Genomic DNA, 26,933 nt, shown 5'->3' on the forward strand with positions numbered 1-26,933 from the left:
CAAAATCTTCAACACCACCCCTGAGATACCGTTTGGTTGATAGCTAGATACATTAATCTTTGCACCACCCTTGTGCAATGGGATTACAATATATTTTTATCCCATTCTGTGGAATCTTCACTGTTCTTAGACTCAAATTATATAGCCTGGTCAAGGGAACAGCCAGTTCAGCTGAACACTCTTTTAGCATCCATACTGATATCTCATCAGTTCTTATTGCAGAATTCTTATTCAGTTTGTGCAACAGCACTTGTACTTCCACCTCATCTATGAGTTTCCACATACAGTGAAGAGGTAGCAGCGAGTTTAATGTTGCATATACCATGTTGATAGCTTTTAGCAAAATGGCTGCTCATTAGAGGTAATCCCAAAGAGTTCTTCCCCTATGTGACAAGTAAAAGGAAGAATGACTTCAGAAGGATAACTTTAGTGGGTGCTGATATACTGAGTGATCACTTTTCAAAAGTCTATTATCCAAGTGAGGATATCTCTGTACCTGTAGTAATAGCTAATGTATATTGAAGTTAATAAACCAGAGGTACTTAGTATATTGCAAAATTTAAATGCAAACACTGCTGTAGGTTTAGATGGAATATAAGCTCGGGTGTTGTGTGAATGTGCAAAGGAATTGTCAATGCCTCTTACCTGGTTATTTAACTTAAATTTGAACTCTGGTATGGCCTCCAGGGAGTGGAAGGAAGGAAAAGTAGTTCCTATGCATAAAGGTGGCTCTAAAACTGCGGTAGTTAATTACAGGGCAATCACCATCTCAGGAGTGGTGGAAAAAGAATTGGAAAAGTTGGTTAAAGACAAAATTCAAGAATGGGTGGATCAGGATATGATACTTTATAGGGGCCAACATGGTTTTGTTAAAGGTCGATCCTGCCTTAGCAATTTATTAACTTTTTATAACAGAATGACATCTGAATTGGTCAAAGGAAATGGCTACACAGTGATACTTCTGGATTTTGCTAAGGCTTTTGAACAGGATACCCCATGGAATACTGTTGTGCAAATTGGAGCAGATGAGGATGGATATTAAACTGGTGATATGGATAAGAGAATGGCTCAGGGAGAGATACCAGAAAGCCATGAATGGAGGAGTAGAGTCCAGGATGAGGCAGGTGACCAGTGATGTCCCTCAGGGCTCTTTGCTTGGGCCGTTATTGTTTAATTTGTACATTATAGGAAATGGCTTAAAGGGAGATATTCAGTTGTTTGCTGATGATGCAAAGTTGGGTAGTGCAATAAAAAATCAAGCTGATGTTGAGAGTTTGCAGGATGATTTAAATAAGCTGACAAAATGGGCAAAAGGTAATGGATATCAGTTCAATGTGCAAAAATGTAAAGTTATGCATTTTGGGATTAAAAGATTACGAGCTGTGTACTACATTGATGGAACAGTACTCCAAGAGATTGATGAGGCTAGGGACTTGGGGGTGTTGGTTGATAGGGAGATGAAGTTCATGGGACACATTTATAAGGTGTCCAAGATTGTACATAGGATTACTTGGTTATTGAGGAACACACTAACATCCAGAGATAAAGAGGTTATTATTTCCCTTTATAAGACATTGACATTTCCACATTTGGATTACTGTGCTCAAGTCTGGTCATCTGGATTCCTTGGAAATGAGAAGTTGGGGAGAGGGTTCAGAGGAGAGTGATGTAAAAAATGCTCCCTACATTGAGAGCTTGCAGATCAGAGGTTGGTTGATAAGAGAAGAAGAGGGGATATGATAAAAACATTTATATTACTATATAAGATTGATGCCAGAAATATTTCAGGTGTGTGACAGTGATGGAAGAACAAGAGGTTATCACTGGAAATTAAGGAAAAGTGTGGTTAACAAGGGTGTGAGAACTAGATTTTTTGCTTGGAGGGTGGTGAAGGAGTGGAATACATTGCCTGACTACATTGTAAGTTCTTTGTCTGTAAATGAATTCAAGAAGAGGTATGATAAATATTGTTTTGATAATTTGAGTCTCCCGTGATGAGTCTACGGACCCCATGGAGATACCTGGAATAATAATAATTTCATAGCTACCCAATCAATGTTTGGATAATTAAAGTCTCCCGTTATGATTACTCTTTATGCACCCATTGTATTTATTTGGTGATGCATTTCATTGTCACTAGTAACCGATTCACCAGGTCTGTAACAACACCCTACTATGTATTTAATCTTGTTAGACTCCACCTCACTGCCACATGAAAAACTATTACTAGTATTGCAGAGTAGTAGGTCTCAACTCTAACTGAATTCAAGTTATCTGATATAATGAGCAATATGCTCCTCTTCTGTCTATCCTTCCTAAAAATATTGTACCCTTTGAACTCAATACTGGTTAGCACATCTACTTCTGATAGCCAGGTCTCACTAATGCCTACAATAAGAGGTCCCAATATATTAACCAAGGCAACAAACTACTGCTTTGTTTCTGATACTTCTAGCATTCATGTAAAACATAATAAATTAGTTGCATGCTCTTTTGTATAATACTCTTCTGTGGTCTGCACGACACAGTTCAACTTGCTGATCTCTGTTCTAGTCTTTACTCATGCAGACACATTTTTCAAGTGTCTGCCTTATCAACTGTCGATGGTAGGTTATGCGCCTACCATGGTCGTAACGGGGAATCAGGGTTCGATTCCAGAGAGGCAGCCTGAGAAACTGCTCCCACATCCAAGGAAGGCAGCGGGCATGCAAGTTACCACTCCCGGCATGGGGAGGTAGTGACAAAAATAACAATATGGGACTCTATTGAGGCCTCGAAATTGGAATGAGTACACTCTCAATCCTTTAACGAAGATCTATTGGAGGGCAAGTCTGGTGCCAGCAGCCACGGTAATTCCAGCTCCAATAGCGTATATTAAAGTTGTTACTGTTAAAAAGCTCATAGTTGGATCTTAGTTCCAGATGAGTTGTCCACTGCCCGGTGGTTACTGCACGACCTGAACAATCTCAGCGGTTTTCCTCGATTCTCTTCACCGAGTGTCTTGGGTGACCAGCACGTTTACTTTGAGCAAAGAGTGCTTAAAGCAGGCGTAATGCCAGACTAATGGTGCATGGAATAGGACTTCGGTTCTATTTTGCTGGTTTTCGGAAAATGAGGTAATGATTAAGAGGAACAGACAGGCGTATTGCGACGCTACAGGTGAAATTCTTAGACCGTCGCAAGACAAACTACCGTGAAAGCATTTGCCAAGAATGTTTTCATTAATCAAGAATGAAATTCAGAGGTTTGAAGGCAGGATACCACCCTAGTTCTAACCATAAACGATACCAACCAGCCATCCACCTGAGTTCCTCAAATGACTCGGCGGGCAGCTTCCGGGAAACCAAAGTGTTTGGGTTCCAAGGGAAGTATGGTTGCAAAGCTGAAAATTTAATGAATTGTCAAAAATCCACCACCAAGGGGTGGAGCCTGCGAATTGATACTGATTGTTGGAATCAATATGTCTAATTAAATAAAGCTGTTTGTGAGATGTTGTCACCATGTGATTACTGATGAGAGATATATAAGTTTAGTGCAAGAATATCAACATAGATCAGTTGTAATCATCATCAAATTCCTGCCATGTACCCTCAAGAGGTGTACAGGATATGATAGTACTACATGAAAAAATTACATCATTACTAACTTCCTATCTACAATTTTCCTACAAATCAGTCTGTTACTTGTCAAGACTCCAACATTATCAGATCTTATATTTTATTGTCTAAGGCACTTTGTACCGTATCAATCCACCTATATCTTGGTCTTCCTCCGGGTCGTTTTGCTGCCAACCTAGTGGCAGCAAAACGACCTGGATGCAGACAATGTCAAGTTCTTTCCTAATATCCTCATTTTTAATATGATATTGCCATTGATGCCATCTGTTCACGCCTATAATCTTTCTCAGGACTCTCATATCTGCAGTCTCTAGTCTTTGGTCAAGTGTTTTACTTCTAAACCAGCTCTCAGATCCATAAGTTAAAACTGGTTCTGTCTTGTATACAGCTAATTTAGTGTTCCGATTCCGACTAATTTCTTTCTTATTCCATAGGAATTTATTCAATTGACTACCTAACATACCAGCTTTGCTGAATCTGTTGTCTATTTCTATATTTAATTTACCATCTTCACTAAAAATCGTGCCTAAGTAGCTGAAATGTAATGTTTCACTTGTTCCACAGGTTCTCCATTCACAACACAGTTGACATTTTCAATGATTCTGCCTATTTTCATTGTCTTTGTCTTTTTATTGCTGACCTTCATACCATATCTATGACAACAGCTATTCAATTTAGTCAGAGAATCCTGCAGACTTGTAGCAGATTTATTTAGAAGTATAACATCATTCGCATAAAGCAAAGAGCTGACATTAACATCTCCAATTTTGATATCATGTTTAATACCACTTTCCTTCATAATGTGATTATGAAGATCATTATCCATATAGATAATGATCTTTAACTCTGGTGATGTTGAGTTGGGGTTTGTTTTCAGATTTGTTCCAGTAGCCGACTTTTCGCTGTTCGCCCTGGTTCTCTGGCGAAAACAACAGGGGCCTTGTTTAACCAGGCAACGCCCCAGCTGGCATGAAATTTTGTCATGTCATACCATCATTTTTTATTTTGGTTTAACCAATAAGAATATAATTTGGTCGGCTAAATCCCAAATTGCCAGCCCATCCTCGTTTGTTCAGTATCCAGGTAGATACCCAACAGGGTGCACCACGAGAAGGTGAGGATTGGACATTAGGTTAGAAGCCCTAGTCGGTTCTCCGCCTTCCTTTAAAGGCTATGTGGAGGTCTCCACTCAGTTATACAGCTTTGACCCTTAAGCACCCCTTTTTTCTGTTTGTGAGATGTTGTCACCATGTGATTACTGATGAGAGATATATAAGTTTAGTGTAAGAATATGAATGTAGATCAGTTGTAATCAGTGTGAGTAAATATTTGGTGAGCAACTCAAGATTCTATAGGATAATATGAAATAATATATAAGTTTAACTAGCCAAATTTCAATGGATTCTCTAGAGGGGGAATTTATCGAGGGAGCCTGGAGAGTACATAAAGCACAATGGAGAATTCCCGGAGACAGCTCACGCCACACTGGGTCTGGCTGGCCTCACAGAGAGGTTCTGAAGTTGTATGCTCTAAGAGCAGCACTTAAATGGAGTTGGCTCCCGACTCTGTGCCAGAGCACAGGATTTCAAATGATGTCTTGAGTAGGCATCATCTCGAACACTTCCAGTATCATACGGTGGTGCGAGTCCATTTGACAGTGCTGGAAAATATTCCCGGTGACTACTTTCGTTATACCGGGTCCGGGTGACCTTCGTGGATCCCAAAGAAGTATGCCTGGCTGCAGATCCGAGAAGATCGGGTCATCATGCTGCTTTTAATGTGGGAAATGCCATTCCACCCAAGCACACGACCTTTCTCGTAGGGCAATTTGAGTTGGGAAGAGGTGAGTGCCCTAAAGACTCTTGCTGCTCTCCCATGAGCATATAACGTAGGGAATCCGTCTTATTTCCCAACCTCAGTGAATTGCGGAACTCGCTGAGTAGACACATTTAATTATGAAAGACTCTGAATGAATGTATAAAATGAAGACGGTGATATTTTGATTGAATAAAATGACTTTGTTAGGTTACCGTATGAGTTTGTCGCTTAATAAATGTCAAAAAACTGTTTTATTTTAGGTTTTTTTTTGAAAAAATAAAAAAGTAAACAAGAAGAACAAGGTGCTCACAAATTTGAGAAAAATTTAACAAAGGGCTCAGGCAAGCCCTTTATAGCTCACCACTGATTATAACCCACTCATCAATAGCATGTTTTATGATAGAGCCATCATACCAAATAACACCCTTCTTTTTATAATCAAGTTTACTTATGAGATTTTTTGTAATTATGCACTAACTTAACTGATTCCATGCTTCATTTTCCATTTAGCTGTTGAAATTTTTTATTCTTCCTATGTTCTTCTAAATATGCTGCTTTACTTTCTATAGTTCCCTCATCATCTGTCTAATAATCTGCTTTAACCTAGTGATCCAGGAATGAGTTAGCAGTGCTAATCTCAGGTGGTATGGTCACTTAAACAGAATGGAAGAGGAAAGATTAGCAAAACAAGTGTTCTCTGCCAGGTTGGTAGGAAAAAGATCCAGAGGAAGACCAAGATATATGGGTGGACTGATACAGTAAAAAGTGCCTTAGAAGATAGAAATATAAGATCTGATAATGTTGGAATCTTGACAGGTAACAGACCGATTTGGAGGAAAATTGTAGATAGGAAGTTAATAATGATGTAATTTTTCATGTAGTACTATCATATCCTGTGCACCCCTTGAGGGTACATATCAGGAATTTGATGATGATGAACCTAGCGATTTTGGAGATTAAATTATTTTCAATATCCTCTTTAGCGAGTAAAACCTTCTCGTTCACTACTTTGCTGTTCTTGTTAGTGTTCCGTTTCTTCTGGGTTTTTGAGCTGCATCCAATCTGCAGACCATGTTTTGGACAGCTCCGATATATTATGTACCAAAGACAACGAGTCTTTGGACTCCCTGGAGGTGTCGTGTAATAATAAAACATTAATTTTCTAAGGAAAAAACAACAGAACAGATAAAAATCACCAATTTTACATGAGCACTAAACTATACCAACCACTCACAATATAACCTTGAACCCATCCTCATAATTAAGGAATGTTCAATAATGTTCTCTATAGTCAGCTACAATGTATGACAAAAATATTCTCTGAATGCATCACAGGAAGTAGAACATCACTCACAGAGGGCACTCATCTGGAATTGTAAGTCTGTTGAAAAAAAAAAAAAAATTGTAACTTCATACAATAATAGATTTAGTTTAATCCTTTACCCAAGTGTAGGCAAACAAAGAAGGACCACCTTCCCTTAATGCATAGCATTAAGGGAAGGTGGCCCTTCCTTTAATGCATAGCATTATACATGTCTGCAAGGAGATGTGCTTTGCATTATGGGAGATACTGAGACAAGGAGTGATGAGATCTTGGTCCATCTTTACTACGAGTTGCCTCAGTCCTGAACTACTTCAGGCCCCAAACTTTGTTTGCCTACACTTGGGTAAAGGATTAAACTAAATTTATTATAGACTTTGAACATGTTAAATACAGCTAATTAAATTTTTACTTATCAATGGAAAATTATAATTCACTCTAATATTATATGTTTAATTTTTGAGTAACACAGCAAGTGATATTTTTAAAAATTCAGAAAGGATTTATCTTTAAGATTTACATGAGGTATCTACAAAGTTCAAAACAATGCCATAAAATTAAACAAAACTGCAATAAACACAACAGACACAACTTTGCATTTATATAAGAGTACTACTAAGAAAGCAACATAACACATGCCTTGTTTGATTACAAATGCACGATTCATACTGCATGTATAAATAAAATCCTTGAAATGCCTTTTCACTCAAAAGGAAAACAGGCAATTCTTCCAGTGTTGTCTTGGAAATCAGTATAAATTAAAGATGCCAAGAAATTATATTGTTGGTTTCATCCATTATTCAAATGTTAGCAAACAAAGTTGCCACAGGAAGTATCTTCATGACTGGGCTACTTGTATATGGTTGCAAAGGATTTCACATCAATTGCTTTAATATCCCATAATGCAAGACACATCCTTACGGACATGTATAATGCTATGCATTATGGGAAGGGCCAGCCACCCATACTAGTTTCAACCTTTATTGAGGTCTTATCAGTGAGAGCCAGACCCAGAAGAGAAAGGTTGAAGTAATGCAGAAGTCATATTTCCAATAAACAGGAAATCAGTATATAGCAATTCACTCCTTATCAGTAGTCTAGTGCATTGCTACTGATAAATTATAGTTATGAGTGATAAGAACACACACAGACAATTGCTGACTTCTTACATTACTAATTCTACGAGGGTGATCCAAAAAGTTCTCGGCCTCAACCATAGATGCCAATACTATCAGCAAGATTTTTTTTTCTAAGTTGGTACAACTGTCATAAGCATCCAAGTGAAATTGCAAGTCATTCTATCAAGTAGTTTGTTTATACAGCTGTTTGAAGCAAAAGTGTTTTCTGTATCCCTTGAAATGGATAAAATTGAGTATTGTGCGGTTATAAAATTCTTTGTAAAAGAAGATTTAATGGCAAAAGAAATTCATTTGAAGTTCATAAAAGTTTATGGGCACTCTTCTCCTTCGTTTTTGACAATGAAGAAATGGGCTGCAGAGCTTTATCCTTTGCATTAATAAATGTAGCCATACCAGCCTTGAAGATAATCCACGTGAAGAATCCAAAAAAGTGTAACACAAGTAATCATTGATCAAGTGCATGATATGGTATTGGATGACTGACGAGTCAAAATGCGTGAAATTGCTGAGACTATAGGCATTTAAAAGAACGTGTAGGATATATTTTGTATGAAGAATTGCAAATGAAAAAGCTTTGCACAAGATGGGTGCTGCACATGCTCACAGCGATCAAAAACGCACTCGTAGGAAAATCTCTGAACAGCGTTTGGAGCATTTTGACAAGAATAAAACTGATTTTGTGTGTCGATTTATTACTATGGATGAGACCTGGATTCACCATTACACATCAGAATCCAAACAGCAGTCAAAACAGTGGGCAGAAGCTGGTTGTTCAGTGCCAAAGAAGACAAAGTTGGTTCCATCAGCAGGAAAGATCACAGTATCGATGTTTTGGGATGCTCAAGGCATTTTGTTTATTAATTATCTTGAAAAGGGTAAAACAATAACCGGGAAATATTATTCTGATCTTTTAATCAGATTAGATGAAAATATTCATGAGAAAAGATCCAGTTTGCAGAAGAAAAAAATCATCTATTATCAGGACAATGAATCTGCCCACGAAAGTGTTTTGACAATGGGACAATTAAGGGATCTGCACTATCAATTGTTGGAACATCCACCCTATTCCCCAGATTTGGCTTCCTCTGACTTCTCTCTCTTTCCAAAACAAACTTTTCCTCACTGATCAGTGTTTTTCTTCGAATCAAGAGGTGATTGCAGCTGCAGAGGGGTATTTTGCAGATCTTAGTGAGAACCACTACAGGGACAGGATAATGGTGCTGAAGCATCGCTGGAATAAACATATTAGTCTTAAGGGAGATATTTGTGAAAAATAAAATTACTTTTGAAATTATAAATTCGTTTTTTCATTGTTAGGCCAAGAAACTTTTCAGCCCACCCCCGTAACTAGTATCCATTATTGTATAAAAGAGGAATAAAACTAGAAGTTGCTCAGAGATCGAAAACTACTTCTCTAAGAAAATTCACTTGCAAAGAAAGACTCAAAAATTTCACCATTTCTTTGCACACCATTTCTTTGCACACCATTTCTGCCAGCAGGAAATTTATTTTGAAAGCAGTGAAAAGCCACTTTTGCAAATAGTTTTATCCTACTGAAAAAGTATTTCCTCATCTCCTGCTCTGTTCCAGTCTTTAATGCTTGATATTTATTTTTCTCCAGATTTTTCATATTATTATTAGTAGTAGTATTCAGGCGTCCATGGAGTCAAAAGACTCATCCTGGGAGGTCCTTCCTACGAAAGTCTATCATACCACACCTTGAACTCATTGACCGTTCTTGCTCTCGCCACTTTATCAGGCAATGCATTCCATGGTTCAATGCCCTCCATGCAAAGAAACCATTCCTCACCTGCAGCTTAATTTTAATATATATAATAAAACATATAATAATATATATATATATTCTCTTCTTTTATGACTAAACATTTTGGAGTTCTAAAAATTCTGCTTCTATTATTATTTGCATTAATAAATGCACATATCATTAAGGGTGATATTTTCATTCTCTACTGTTCTATAGTGATATTTGAATTATTTACAGCTTTCTTTTTGTTTGTTAGTTTGTTTGATATTAAAAAAATTTATTATATGCATGTTTTTAAGCATCAAAAGACAGAACTGACAAACTTAACCAAAATGATTAATGCTGGCTTTCCACATGACCAGTTTAATATCCATTCCCATTAGTTCCAAATTGCGAAACAGTATTTCATGGGGTATCCTATCAAACACCTTAGCAAAATCCAGCAGTATCATGGTGTAGCCATTCCACTTATCCAACTCAGCTATCACTCTGTTACAAAAGTTAATTACTAATGCAGGACTGACCTTCAACAAAACCATGTTACCTTCATAGAGTATCATATTCTTATCTATCCACTCCTGAATGCTCTCTTTAACCAATTTTTCCAATTCTTTTGCACCACTCGTGAGATGGTGATTGGCCTGTAATTTTCTACTGCAGCCTTACAGCCAGCTTTATACAAAGGAACTATTTTACCTACCTTCCACTCTCTAGAGACCTTACCAGAGCTCAGGCTCTTAGGCACTGATAATTACCATAAACATTCACACAATATTTGAGCTGATACCCAATCGAAATGCACAGCAGTATTTGTATTTAAATTCTGCAATATCCTAAGTACCTCTGATTCATTAATGACAATTCTCGCATCAGTTATTGCTAAATAAGATACAGAAATATCATCACTTGGGTGATAAACTTTTGAAAAGTGGTCACTTATTAACATTTTCATTACATCTGCTCAGTCAGCTTGTTACCATCAGTACCCACTAAAGTTATCATTCCAAAGTTATTCTTCCTTTTACTTGCTTGCCTAAGATCATCTCTTAATTTGATTAAGCCTTCCTTACTATGCTGGTAAGGTTCTAGCCTGAACTTTGTACTACTTGCAAGCTTGCTTATCACCTTCCATCTTATAAATCCTCCATTTTATTTTATTTTTTCTTTTTTTGCAGATAACACCTAATACTGTTACTCATTCATCTAAAAGTCTACCTTATTCATCTTCCTGACCATAGGAATGCATTCCAATATTGCTTCCTACAGATACCTGTCGACTGCCTCCCACGCACTGCTAACATCCTTTGCCCACAAATTCTTATGTTATGGGATGGCTGCAAGCTATCTCTGAAGCTATCACCTGTCCTGTAATTCTGCATATAAGAAAAGTCCACAAATTTTGCAACCTTCCAAGTCAATACCACAGGATCACTCTCCAGGGCTGGCCCTAGAGTCTCTGATGCCCCTAGGCAAAGAAAATTTAGGCACCCCTATTCATTGTCTCTCTCTATATCTTTTGTCATACTCACACAAGCACACACACCCCTACATGTGGATATTTATAAAAAATAATATCATTATGAACATTAAAAAATGTATTAATCAAAACTAATACATTTGTGTACATATATGATTACTCCTAATATGTGTATAGCAAGAAAATTATTACACATCTTAAGTCTTAGTGCCCCTAATGATAAAACCGGCCCTGTCATTCTCACCAATTGAAGTTAATGGTTCCACACCTACTCATAGGTTCAGATATTCTATACCTATGACCAGATCCAATACCCTCACACCACTAGTCCCTTCAGTCACGTTGTTTCAAGTAATTATCTCTTAGAAGATATGTGAATTCCATTTCCCTCTTATCAGATGATCTTTCCAGTTGATATCTCCATAGTTAAAATCTCCCATAATAACTACTAGACTTGCACTAATTTGCCGATGCATGTCTTCAACATCACTCTTTATACCTATAGGCTAGAACAGTAACCAACTGTATGTTTAGTTCCACTGGCCACTATTTCATACCAGATTGCCTCAGGAGAAATATTCCTCCCCTTTCTATCTTCCCTAAAAATACCATACCCTCTCATTTAATTCCAGTAACCACATCTTCTGTGGTAAGCCAAGTTTTACAATTGCCTATAACTTTTGGTGAGATTGCATTGATTAATGCCAAAAACTTAATGCCCCCCCCCTTTTTTTTTTTCTTCAAATGCTTCTTGCAGTAGTATACAAAAACATGTAGATTCCCTTTAGTTCTCATATCACCTTTATATCTTCTATACTTTCCAGCAAATTCAGTATTCTCAATGGCCCAAACCAATTTTTATTTGCTCTATTATCCAAATTATTCCATGACAGACAATCACCTGAAACACATCCCCTACATAAGCCTCTTCCTCCTACTCTCAACCTTATCAATTCTAGTTTTCCTGCCGAAATACTTCAACTTGTTCAGAGAACAGCAACCTCTTCAAATGCTTATGACCTTCCATGTTTAGATGCAACTCATCTTTTGCATACAGCTTTCTTTTGTCATCAAAGATACTCCAAACATCAACATATTCTGACCTCTTTTTCTACACATTCTTTCAATCATATCATTCATTATTACCACTATTCTACTTAACTCAGTTATCAAAATGAAGTAGTACACTCACTATCTTCCATTTGACAATTTTCTGCTTTGTGATATCCAACTTTGTTCTTAAATCCTTTGCCACCTGATTAATACTACCTCTCAGATCAACTGTGCCCAACATCATTTGTTCTCCATGTCCTTTCTTTATCACTCAAGTCACTCTCTATAGTTCCAACAGACAGACACTCCTCAGGCATTCTACTATCCTTACCCTGACTCACTGAATACTGAATCTCCATATACTGATATCACTCATAACTTCATTCGCACCCACACCTGCATCTCTCACTTCCTCCTTTTCTATACTATTCTGCGTCACTCCTGGTTTTGTGACTTTCTCTCTTTTTTTTACTCCCTCACTCTCAACAGCATCTTTTCATTTCCTCTTAACCTCTTGTTCTTTCAATCTCTTGACTTCTTGTCAGTTACATTCTCTTATTAAAAAAATAAATAGTTTTAACAAATGCACCCAGAGACATTCCATTCTCTTCAATACTTTCTCGTTTGCCAAATTCTCCCTCTCACCTAATCCTGTTCTAGTTAAATCAGCTAAAGTAATATCTAATGATTGCATTCAATTCAGTCTTCATTCCATCCACCTCATTATTGAGTACCTCCAATTCCCCTTACAGGATTAACTTAGTTATAGTATAAATTAAAGATACCAAGAAATTATATACTTGGTTTAATTCTTTATCCAAGTGTAAGCAAACAAAGTTTGGCCCGAACTATTTTCAGGGACTGGGGCAACTCATATATAGAAGCAAGTGACTTCATGTCACTTGCCTTAGTTGTGAAATCATTAGCTTCTACATACGAATTCCCCCAGTCCTGAAAATACTTCAGGTGCAAACGTTGTTTGCTTACACTTGAATAAAGAATTAAACCAAGTATATAATTTTTTAGCATCTTTAATTTACAGGATTTGAAATTCAGACATAGGGTCGGAAAAGTGTCAAGCTATTCTTACAGGAATCCAGATCTTCAATAAAAGATCAAGAATCAGCATAGTACATCTCTAGCAGTACTAGATGAGCAATTAATTGTTGCCCAACTCCTCAACATGGATAGTGGAATAGACACAAGAACGATTTGAGCTCAAGTGTCGATGATTCTTCCTTCTCTGTTCCAACATCAAACTCATTCCAGATACCCTTTAGTGGCACCTGTGACTGAAGCTGCTGCTTATTGAACTGATGATCACCAGAACCAAGCAATCCATATGTATTATTCTTTATTATAGAAAAACTGCCATGTGAGGAACAAGTGATACAGAATATCTGATCCTCAATAACTGGCTCTGAACATTACTGTGACTTAAATTACCAAGAGATCTTTCACAGTGCCCAGTTTTTTCCCTCCTTACTTGCAGCAATACTGCTCTACTTGGTTGTTGTTCAGCACTAGATGATAAATACTGGGTGAATAAAGATTTAATTATTCCCTTGTTGCACAAAGTCAGAAGCATGACTGTGTTCGCTTATGACCTCAATTAAACCATTAATCATTAGGCTCTTAGCTGCTTTTAAAAGCATAGATAGAAGGCTGGTCCTGTGATACACTTATTGAATGTATTAAATACTGATGACTTTCCGAAAACAATTCCATATAATGATAAATATACTGTTTTAGTTTTGAAATTAATATATTTAAATAAAAAATGTATTTAAATATACAATGTTTGTTAGTGCTGTTTACTTATATACGAAAACAGTGTTGGCAAGTTGATCAGTATGTCTTTACTTACTCAATTAAGATATAACACTTTTATCCTTACAAAAAACATCTTTTCTTAGCTACGTTCAATATGGCATTCCTGTTAGTCTAAAATGGCTTATAATTAAAAACAGCTATTTTTTAATTATAAGCTTGCTAATCTGTCTATTTTTCTATGTTAAAGGTATTTCAGTGCCAACATTCTCAATCAATTTATCCTTTTCCATATTCTCTCAGTCGAAGGCATTCATTCATCTTTCATAAAATCACGGGATGATCTTTTTGTCCATTTGTTTTCCATCCATGCATCCTGTCCATTTTAATTAAAAAATTCTTCCACCCATATCCACCACCATTGTCTTTTCTTATATCTTTAAGGAAAAACAAAAATTCTATCACCTTTTCAGTAGTCTCTGCTCTTACACATTTCTGAAGTATAATCTGCAAGTTTTCAAATTCAATGCTAACCAATTTCTTTTTGCTCTTCAATTTATTATCAATTATAATAAATTGAATTATATATTATATATTATAATTCAATATATATTATCAATTATAATTACTATAAATGTATTATAGGCAGGGCTACAACCTTGAAATTCTTTCAACAAAAACTTGACAAGAATTATAAACCAAAAAAAAAAAAAAAAGTTATTTTTTTTTATTTTTAATCAAATGGTGAGTTAGCTAATTTGATTCTGAGGTAGAGGGGTATTTTTCTCCAAAAAAGTCCAGGTTTTTTGTCTCTCAGAACAGGCAAACTGATCCCATGAACATGCAGATCTACAGCCATAAGATATGAGATGTAGCAAATGAGTGATATGCAGGCTGCATTAATTTGTCATGACTCCCCAATCAGGGAAGGAACTCTACTGGTCATAAGAGACAGATGAGTTTAAGAAGAAAGACTCACTCTGACTGGTGGTGATGGTGGGAAGGGAGGGGATCTAACTTAACACCAAACCTGCATAGTTTGAGAATAAATAATGCTGAATGAAAGACATTCAAACCCTCAGTATTTAAAACATATTCCTGCAATGTATACCATTCATGTTTTCTTTTATTATTAAGACAGACCTTCAGTGAGTCAGGAACTTATCAAGGAAGGCCATACTAATCACACCAGTTGTCATTGTTCGCAAATTCATTCATGCTATTTGCACATTCAATGGCAATCCATTCTAAACATGCACTACTCTACAAGAGAAAAATCTAGCCCTAACCCTCTTCTTGACAGCATTCATTCTCAACTTCCATGGATGCCCTCATGTCCTTACCCAACCCTCTATAAAAGGAAAAATTCCATCTACTGAAACGCTGTATGACCCTTTCAGAAGTTTGTAAGTCTCAATCATATCACCCTTCTTTCTTCTGTTATATAACAAATAACAAACAGAACGAGAAATGATACAATTTTAAAATCTTAGATTTATGTAAATTCACATTTTCAAAAAGATAAATCTGAAAAAGAAATGATATATCTTAAAACTGCAATGGAAACTTAATCTTAGCCCTTTCATTTTGCTAAATCATAATTAATGAGTTGCACACAATATTACAGTTTCCAGTTTATTATTAACTGTGTAGAGTGAATAGACTCACAATATTCAATTTCTATTTTTAAGTTCACAACTCAAACAGCAATCATACCTCTCAAACTCATTTACCCACAAAGCACTCACATGCACTTCTGGCAATTCATTCAACTCATTAATGATCCTCCAAGTGAAGTTTTTATTATTATTATATAACACCTCCAGGGAGTCCAAAGACTCATCGAGGGAGGGTACCTACTCTACAACTCTCCATCCCCACCAGCCGCAACTACCTTCATCATCTACACCAGCATTTTCCAAACGTTTTCTTTAAGGAAAAACACTTCACGGAACACCTTGGTTATTTTGTAATGTATTAATTAATAATTAATTAAACATCGATTAAACAAACATCATTAAATTAATTTGTGCTGATTTCCATTGACATATCCATTTCTGATCACCAAAATTTATAATATTATAAGTACTTACGAGTGAATGCAGACTTTTTCTCCTGTGTGCTGGTAGTTTTCCCTTCCTTTTGTAGAGCCTGGAGATCGCTTTGTAGGCTGGTGGTGGATGACTCACTATCTGTTGCATCGCAAACCATCAATAACAGATTTCTTAATACCAAAATTAAACAAAGTTCCTTGTCTCTTATTATTATTCCTGATATCTCCAAGGAGTCCGAAGACTCATCGCAGGAGAACACCTACAACTGCCTCAACCATTACACTGAATTTCTACTACAAATCATCTCCATCAACGCCATCTACCACCCACCTCCACCACCAGCACAACTAGTATTTTTTGTCTGTAAATTGCGTGTGTTCTGAAGGGCCGATTTGTCTGTATGCAGGATGAAAAACTCTAGTTTCTGGGAGAAAAAACCCTGCATATAGAGGTATGAGATCGGCTAACTCACCTTCGATTGAAATCGTCTAGATAAATCTAAATTATAATAAAGTTCATATTAAAATTTAAATCTGCAGGCCTATTACTTTTAAAAATTCATGGCACTACAGTTTTGAAACTTTCACCCTACAATACAAACTTGTGAAGAAAGTATTCAGTATTACTAGATTTGAGAACCAGATACAGACTACCTTGATCTTCAATTTTAGTGGAACAATTTTCTTTATACTTCCTTGTTGATTGGTCACTAACATTTGCAATACAGATATTATTTCTTTCAGTTTTGAGAACAGAGGATACGGCGCCCATTGTTGTAATCGGCTTGCAGGCAATTTTTACGATCGGTCATAAACAACAGTATTCTCTTTCCCAATTGTTGAAAGATTTTGATGTGTGAAAATTAACGATAATTCATGAATACTTCCATGTTTAAAAATATGCCGCTTGGTCACTGACATTTGCTACACAGATGTCATTTCCTTCAGTTTTGAGAACAGAGGATATGCTGCCCATTGTTATAATCCACTTGCAGGCAATTTTTATGGCCAGTCATAAACAGAGGCATTCCCTTTCCCAAATGTTGAAAGGTTTTGATGTGTGAAAATTAACGATACACAGATGTTAACAGGCTTTCTGGGCGAGAGCTTTTCGACATATTCATGAATATTATTCTGCTCAGAATATTTCCACTAAAAATATTTATTCATGAAAAATGCTTAGAAAACTAAAATAATTCCAGGAGAACTTCTCGCAGAACACAGTTTGGGAAACCCTGATCTACACCAACGCCATATACCTCCAACACTAGTATTTTCACAAATAAACATCCATGCCCATGGCAGGATTCCAACACGCAGCCTTTTGGCTGGAGAGCAGATACGCTAACCACTCGGCCAACAAGTTCTCATATCTTTGTTAAACCACACTTTTACCGAACTCCCTTTGCTCTTTCCCCTAACATCATATATTGAGAATCATCTGCATCAATTCTATAGCAACTTATGTTTCTATCATATCCTCCCCTCTCCCGCATGTCTCAACTGTTATTTGTAATACACAAATAACAGGCGTATTGCATAAGCGTAGCACTACTTTGGTCACTTGCATCAGAATCCTCTACAGCACTTCATCCCACTAAATTCAAGCAACCAAATCTGAGCACAATAATCCAGATGTGGACATATATTATTCTTATTAAATGACACCTCCAAGGTATCATCATGGGAGGGCATCCACTGAACACAATGGCATTATCTCTCAAATATCTACACACTATGCCATCTATCACTAACCAATATCTTCTGTCTATAAATTGTGTTCTCTTAGCTGATTTGTCTGCACATAACATGAAAAACAATGCTCGAGGGAGAAAACACTGCTATCTCTATATGAGACTGGCTAATTCACTTTTAATTTAAGAAAAGCTCATTTAAAGATTCCTCTCATCACGATGAGAATCAAGCTGGTCTTTTCCAATGAGGAGGAAATGTCCCATTGTTCTTCCAATTGTGCTATAGAGACAATGCACTACAAAGGAATAAAGACATACCAAATCTTTATAAAGAGAAAGAATTGCCAATGTATTCTTCAAAAGGCAAGTGATCTTCTGAGCTATTTTGCAATATGGATTCTGAACTTTAGCCCTCTGTCCAATATAACTCCAATATCTCATCCACATTATCCTTTGTTCATAATGCCAGTTTATTCAAAGTTATCCTAGAATAAACTGACATTATTCAAATTTCCCCTAACATCATGTAAATTCCTGCACACATCTGGATGTTACTCCTTGAAATGCAGTAGAACAATAAAGAGAGCCTTGCATAATACCAGTAGTTCACTGCCTGCTGTTTCTACTCTACCACTCTTTGATGTCAACATCCTCTTATCTATCTCACTAGCTTCATATCTATTTCCATTTGCTTCAGTTTACACAGCTTCAGTCAGAGTGTAGCCATTTCCTTTATTCAATTTCATTGTCCATTACAGAAGCAGAATGAACTTCTAAAACAAGACCTCCTGGTATTTAGTATACAACTACTGTTCATCTCCAACCTCAGCAGATGCAAACAAAATTAGGACGTATGTCACATATTGTGCTACCAGAACTGATGCTACTGTTTGGTTTGCATTATGCTTACCATGTTAATTCTTTTTTTTTTTTTTTTTTTTTTTACTGTTAGAAAAAGTCCTTTGTGAATTTTTGATCCTCAAGGTAATGTTATTGGTTGCCATTTTCTTTGGCAGCTTGTAATACTAGCCTTTTCTGGCTGCTCTGATTGATACTGATATCCCACCCCCCTGCCTCTGTAAGCACTTTTATAACAATCTATTTGCTTAGTTTTTGTGCATAGGTCTGGTGTTAATATTTGCCTCTTCATGTTAGTGCAGTTATTACACTGGTTTTTTTTTTTTTTTTGACATCTTATGTGCATAGCTGTTTGGTGATACTACCAGTAGTGGCAAGTCATGGTTTGACAAAACCGTATGTGAAATGGTTTTGTCAATTTCTGACTCATGAGAGGTAGGTAGTTGTTCTATGCTGCCAACACCTTGGCCCTCAGCTTTCCCAAAACCTTAACCACCACTCCTGAGATACTGGCAGGCATATAATTTGCTACTTCTGCTTTGGATCCAATCCACCCTAATGTAATGTAACTATCTTATGCAAAAGACAGCAATAACATCTGGTCCATGATTCACAGGAGTTAAGTAGTATTCACTGAACATATTAATGGGATGGCTGCTGTAAGTATGGGTAATCACAATTTGACTACCCATAAATTTAACTAAATTTAACTTAGTTCAATTTAACTAAATTTATGGGTTAATTTTAAAACTAAAATTAATTAAAGTGCTTAAATTTAACTTTCACTGTGAGATTGTTTATCACCAACAAGATACCAAATGAGTGATCACCCATACTTACAACAACCATCCCATTAATGTTTACTGAATACTATTTAACTCCTGTGAACCATGGACAAGATATTATTATTATTATTCAGGCTTCCATGGAGTCAAAAGACTCATCGTGAGAGGTCCTTCCTAAGAACATAAAGTCTGTCAAGACATATCAAGGGAAGATCCCCCCCTAAGAAACACAAAGTCTATCACACCACTCCTTAAACTCATTGACCGTTCTTGCTCCCACCACTCCATCAGGCAATGCATTCCACGGTTCAACCACCCTCCATGCAAAGAAACCACTCCTCACCCTCTTGCTCACAGTTTCCTTTTGTAACTTCCAGGAATGGCCTCTTATCATCACTCCTTCCCACTGTTCAACCAAGCAAAAGAACTCCCTAGTGTCAACCCTGTAACCACCTCTCAACAGTTTAAAAGTCTCAATCATATCACCTCTCCTTGTATCCACCAAACTCTGCAGTCCACATTCATTCAGCCGATCCTCATAACCGAAATTGTACAGTCCTGAAACCATCATTGTCGTCTGTCTTTGTACCTTTTCCACAGTTAATTTATTCCCTTCAAATCCTGGTGACCAAATCTGAGAACAATAGTCTAAATGTGGTCTGATCAGAGACTTATGCAACAGAATGATAACCCTTTTATCTCTGCAGGTCAGTGTCCTTCTCATAATTGCAGCAACCCTCTGTGTCACCTTCACCACCTTTGCAATATGTCCCCTAAATTTCAGGTTTCTATCAATCATCAACCCCAGATCTCTTGTCTCCCATACTTCCTCCATTATAACTCCTCCAATAGAGTATGTAGCATCCCATTGATGTTTCCCAAACCTCAAGACCTTACATTTTGCTGCATTAAACTGACACCTCCATTCATTTGCCCATCAATCCAGCTGATTCAAATCCTCTTGCAGGGCTACCACATCTGCACAATTACTAATAATCCTTCCCAGCTTTGCATCATCCGCAAACAACTGAATATCCCCTTGCAATGTCATTGATATAAAGGTTAAACAATATAGGTCCTAATACTGAGCCCTGTGGGACCCCACTTGTAACCCTCTGCCTCCTTGAAACTGCTCCACCATACACAACTCTCTGATACCTATCAGACAGTCAATCCTGAATCCAGTTGACCAATCTGACATCCAGACCCACGTGCTGCAACTTAAATATCAGCTTATCATGTGGCACCCTGTCAAATGCCTTCGCTAAGTCTAAGAAAATTGCAGTATATGCCTTTCCCTCATCTAAAGTTCTTGTAACTTTATTATAAACGGCTAGCATACTGCTAAAACAAGAGCACCCTTTCACAAATCCATGTTGACTTTCACAGATAACATTACCCTCATCTGCCCAATGCTGAATACGGTCCCTCACTACTTTCTCCACGATCTTAACTACTGATGACACACAAACTGGCCTATAATGAGACACTTCCAGTCTGTTACCACCCTTATGCAATGGCACTATCTTACCTTCCTTCCGTTTCCTGGACACCTTTCCCGCAGCCAGACTTTCATTGAAAAGTCAGGTTAAAGGCACTGTCAGTTCCCTAGCACATTCTCTCAAAACTCGTGGTGAAATACCATCCGGTCCCAAAGCTTTACTGACATCCAGAGTACTCGGTATCTGAAACACACACTCTCCTCCTGTACATCTAAACCTCAAACCAGCCCTATCCCTCTAGCATTAAAACTGACTCCTCTAGAATGAAATACTCCAATAAAGTGTTCATTGAACAATTCCACTATGTCTTCTGCATCAGTCACTCTATTCCCATTTTTATCCCACATCATTCTTCCACAGTCATTTCTCCTCCTACTGGCCACATAGCTAAAAAATTCCCTAGGATTTTCTTTGGATCTTAGGGCCAATCTCCTCTCATATTCCAGTTTCGCTTTCCTTACCACACTAGTCACTGTCCTGGCCAATGTCTTATATTCTTCATGCATCTTCTCTTCACCTGTCTCCTTATATCTCTTCCATAGCCTCTTTTTCGCATGCAATTCCTGTTTAATATTGTTTGTCATCCACTTTACTCCAAATTGCGCCCTCATCTTCACTCGTGGTATTCAACTTACCATTGCTGCTAACAAATATTCTTTCACAATTTCCCACGCACTGGTGATATCCCGGCCTTCCAATTCCTCCCTCAATGAAACTTCCCGAAGTTGATGTCTAAGACTTATAATCACCTGCTTTATAATTCCACATAAGTTCCCGTCTCTTTGATACTCCTGCATGTCTATTCATTATTCATTTTCCAAGTCAAAACCATATGGTCACTCTCTCCAACTGGTGGGAGAGATGTCATCTCAGTTATTATCAACTCTTCTGATACTATAACCAAATCCAAAACTCTCGTTCCCTCTGTTACATGTTGCCTAAGACATCTGTCCCTCAAGAATTCTAGAAATTCCATTCCCCTATTGCTACATGCATCTTCCTCTCTCCAATTTATACTGCTGTAGTTAAAATCTCCCATAACAATCATTCTTCTTGCACTTGTCAAACATCTCCTGGTCACCAACCTCTGTGCTCTCGAGTCTGTAGCAACACCCCACTAAATATCCTGTCTTGCCTACCTCTACCTCACACCACATGCGATAGGAGATTTTTGCTTGAGGCTGTATGGAAGACAGAGAGAGGAAAATTAGTGTGCATGTTACCTAGCATTATCCCCTCTAGACTCCACTGGGCTCAGTGTTACCTGATGTCATCTCCCTTCTCCCAAGTATCCATTCCCACAAGAGGCTACCCCTGCTATCATCCTCACTGGGACACACTGACTCGTTCAGAGCAGCAATCTCTCCAGATGCCTACGTCCTTCCTCCTTCAAATGTAAGCGGTCTCTCACATACAATTCCTCTCTTTCCTCAAACGCACTTCAAGCATCCACATATACCTGTCCTCTGTCACACATTCTAGCTATTGTCATTCAATATTGCTGCTCTTCTGCTCAGCTCGTCATTATCATACCTAGGCAACACGCACACTATTTTTCCTCTCTCTGTCTTCTTCCACACAGCCTCAAGCAAAAATCTCATATCTCTCGCTGCCCGACTTACATTACTACTCAAGTCATTTGTTCCTACCATCACAATCATCTCATCCACTCTTTCACCTATCTTAATTGCCATGGCCACCCTTTCTATTGTTCCACCTGGCAAACACTTCTCACGCATCCTATCTTGAACACCACAGATCATTGAGTCCCCATACATTATACTTCTTACCATACCCTCTCTCCTAATGTTTCCATTCTCTCCTCTTCTTTCATTGCAATAGGTCTCTCTCATTCTCTCTCCTCTAGCATTCCCATACTTCTCTCTCCTACTGTTTCCATTTTCTCCACTTCTAGCACTTCCATATCCCTCTCTCATTCTGTCTCTCCTACTTTTTTCATCCTCTCATCTTCTAGCATTCCCATACCTCTCTCCCCCATCTCTCCTATTGTTTCCATCTTCTCGTCTGCTAGCACCCCCATACCTCTCACTCATTCCCTCTGTTCTACTGTTTCCTTTTTTTCCTCTTCTAACACTCCCAAAATTCTCTCTCCCCCCTACTTGTATTCTCTCTCCCTGCCTTGCATTGCTGTCTTCAATGCATATTATTTAAGAAATATTCTTGTTCAGGCTATTTCTCTTACTAAAGGTGAGAAACTTCTCAAAAACTTTCTTACAGATGCAGTACGAGTGAAAATTGATAGCACTGAATAAATAGTGTATGAAAGAAGCTGCTGACAAAATAGTGCTGAAGATGAGTTTTGTTAGAACTTGTAGATGGGATCTCAATGATCTTATGAAGCTAGAAGCAGAAAACTGCAAAGAATAAGAAGAGAAAAAAGCAGAACAAGAGGAATCCAAGTGCCTAAAAAAAAAGTTGGAAGTAAAAAAATTAACAGAGGATCTCAACATGGAGAAATTTACCAAAGTAGAATGACACAAGCTGCATTTACTTGTTACAGAGAAATTTATGCAGAAAAGAAAAGGAAACTTGTACATACTAAGACTTGTTTCATATATTTTCATCTGATTATTTTACTGGTAAGTGCACAAAATACTCATGCTTCATTATTTATTCCAGTTAAGTACTGTAGATAGACATTTTCTGTATTATTTCACTCAAACAAAGATTACACTTAGTTAAAATATAACAAAACTGGCCTGCACATTTTACCATTCAAGCATGTGAACTATTAACATATCTTAGATGTTTATTTGGTAATTTAAGACTTAGGATAGTTGAAATGGAATTCTGTTATCATTCCGGACTGACTGTACTAATATTTTATATAACTACTTGTCGCTATCAAAAGGCTTATGCATGGAGTAAGGTGCAAACAAGGCTGACGACTTCACAAACAAATGGAAGAAAAAAACGACAAGGAAACAATTTACACTGACTACAAAAGAGAAATTCTAGTGCATAAAACGAGTGGTGTTAACAGCTGACTTGAAACCCAAAGTACACGTACTGCATAGGGAATGTGCATGACCCACTCGGTCAAAAACAAACCCCATAGAGACTTCCAGATCTTTTACAAACATATGTGGCCTCTACTCCAACCTCAGTAGTGTCCACTTCTGTCTCAGGTCCACAAAACATCACCTGTTTCTTAAAGAAACCCAAATTTCAACTCTGCAAGCATTAGTCAACTGTAAGTCATCTTCCTCAAATAAACGCTCATCGACTCCTTTCGGCTCAAGGCACATATGCTTGCTGACATACCATGCCAGAGAGCATTCAACGATCTACTTTGACTAAAAATCTCTGCCCCACTCAATCAAATTCACATGCTTTCTATATTGTTCTCCCAATACCACCCACTCGGAACTCTGATTTCCTCTCTTTAAAAGTTGATGTTCCTCAATCAAACTTTCCTAACAATGAGGTTATCTTCCATGGTGATTTCAACATACACAAGATCAAATGGCTTTCCTTCTCAAACTGCACAGAACATTCAAGTAGACATGCCGAGACATTTGCCTTATACAAGTTGTTAACATGCCAACCAGATTACTTACCAGACACAATCCCAACTTGGAGACAATCCCTCCAAATATAAACGACAATTTCCTTGTTGTTTATATTTGGAGGGATCATACTAGTGATCCCTCCAAATATACTGTGCAGTTTGTGTAATTCAGGTGAGAGAAGAGATAAGCTTATATCTTCCCTCACCAAGCAACATCAACACAGTCATTTTCAACCAACAGTTGTTTGGCATTATAAGAACACCAAGCAGGATGATCTCCAAGATTTTGATGTCTCATTCCCTTGGTTGAACTACTGCTTTTGATCTTCCAACCAAAGTATATGCACCGAACACATCATTGAAGCAAGCTCTCTGGAATGGGAACACATTCCACACTAAATTCCCATCCTCTAAGTAAGCCCTAGTTTTCAAAAAGATGTGCAAAGCTGTACAAATGAAGAACCAAGCATACCACAACTGGCTATCACCAAGAACTCCACCTTCTCACTGCTTACATCAAAACTTGAAATAGCTGAAAGACAATCATCAATGTATCAAACACTAATTTCCAAACAGCAAAAAGCAAGACACTTGGATTGTGTTCAAATGGCAGCTATGCATTTTAGCCTCTGGCCAAAGCACTTGGCCACAACTTTTGTCCAACACTGCCGCAACCACTCCTGCACCCAGGAGTGTGACAATGTTGCATCATTGCCCACAGAGAAAGCCAATATACTGTTATTGATCTTTTTTTTTTTTTTTTTTCCAAGTGCCTGCATAAATGATTTTGGTCAATGTCTTAACCATTCAACACCAACAGTCCTGTTCAAATATGTCCCATACCTCTAGATAAGCACCATAGAAAAGTTTAGCAAATCGCAAGTGACAGAATCCACTCGACAAACCTTGCACTAAACAAATGACCACAACTCGCAGAACAACAACCTCTGCAAGCCTAAATTCTGATCTCCAAACCATTCTTCGATGTGGCTGAGATAACCTTTTCAATTTCAGAACACATGCAATTTACAGACATAGAATACCAGTTCAGGTGGTAGTGGTGGAAATGGGCGGTAGATGGTGTTGATGGAGACTATTCGTAGTAGAGGTTCTGTGTAGTGGTTGAGACAGTTGTAGGTGTCCTCCCGCAGTGAGTCTTGGGACTCCTTGGAGGTATCAGGAATAATAATAATAATTTCAAAGCCTGGAAAAAAAAAAAAAAAACTATCCCAGTCTTATGAGATCTTTCTCTCCTTGGCATTACCATGACATCAAGACTCTCTTGGTATAAACACATTACAACCATTGCCTTCTCAGCATCCAAAAAAAATTAGGATTCCTCTTTTGTTCAAGGCATTACTTTACTCCCAAACAGCTATTAACCCTGTATAAATCTGCTTATCCATCAAGTACTGCTTGCACATCTGGGGAGGTGCCCCTAAGAGCTCCCTAAAAATATTCAACATAGTGCAAAAGAGAGCAGTCAGGATGATTGACACCTCATCACTTAACTCACTCCAACCTCTCTCGCACAGGTGTCTAGTATCTACTGCATGTATGATCTATAAATATTTCCATGGTAAATATTCATAAAAAAAAAAACCATCAATTCCATCCTCTCTTTCTACCAAATCCAATGAAACACGTGCAGCTACCAACCAACATCCCTTCACAATCAAACTATCTCATATAACAAGTTTCTTTTCCTCCTCCTCCCCACTTCTGTAATGTGGAACAACTTTCCCTCCTAAGGAATACAATGCACAGGCCTTCAAATCCAATGTGAAAAAGTTCTATCGTTTCTCAGTTCTCTTCCTACAGATGGTACTAATGTGCTATAGGTCTCTAGGTAAGTCTCAGAGAATACGCTCAACATAAAGGCAGGTGTGCAGAGTTGTCGGTTTCATATAAAACCAAATATGCTTTATAAAATCGGGAGAATCTTATGTGAACAAATTCTGTAGTTTCTCAGTTCTCTTCCTACAGATGGTACTAATGTGCTATAGGTCTTTATGTATAGCTATCAGATCTCAGAGTATACGCTCAACATGAAGTCAGGTGTGTGCTCAATTGACTGTCGGTTTCAAATAAAACCAAATATGCCTTACACAATCGGGGGATTCTACTTAGGTGCAGTTATGAGCATATATTATTGTTCAACATTATGAAAGAAGGTAACTACCCAGACCGGTTTCAACCTTTATTGAGATCTCATCAGTGAGTAGGTAGACCTAGAAACACCAAGTTTGTAGCAAACAGAACTTACATACCCTACCATGAGAATTGCCAAGAAGGTGTCCTAATAAATTATTAATTATATGAAGAGCCAAAGGCTTCAATTCGGCGACATAAACTTATTTAAGTTAAGGGATATTACATCCCATATTGTTTCATAGCCGAATAAGAAACTCAAAGAGTTTCATGCCGAATATAGTAAATATATAAATAAAGTTCGGCGAGTCCAAGCGTAAGCAAATACCTGGATAGTGTTACAACTGACCCTTTAGGGAGTGCAACACTGAGGCAACTCATGGTAAGGGTGGAGCAAG

The 26,933-nt window shown here is 37.6% G+C and overlaps 1 long non-coding RNA gene across 1 annotated transcript in view; it reads right to left on the reverse strand.

Annotated features, from left to right (window-relative positions):
- The window catches only part of LOC150096388 (uncharacterized), a 34,074-nt gene extending 27,320 nt beyond the window's left edge, over positions 1–6,754 (reverse strand). The window contains exon 1 of the long non-coding RNA XR_016549920.1: positions 6,663–6,754. This is a non-coding gene — a long non-coding RNA (uncharacterized LOC150096388). The remainder of the gene's footprint in view (positions 1–6,662) is intronic.
- Between the last annotated feature and the right edge of the window lie 20,179 nt (positions 6,755–26,933).

This window comes from Typopeltis vanoorti, chromosome 19, assembly GCF_054136105.1.
Source record: "Typopeltis vanoorti isolate ZY-2024b chromosome 19, IOZ_Tvanoo_1.0, whole genome shotgun sequence".
Classification (NCBI taxonomy): domain Eukaryota; kingdom Metazoa; phylum Arthropoda; class Arachnida; order Uropygi; family Thelyphonidae; genus Typopeltis; species Typopeltis vanoorti.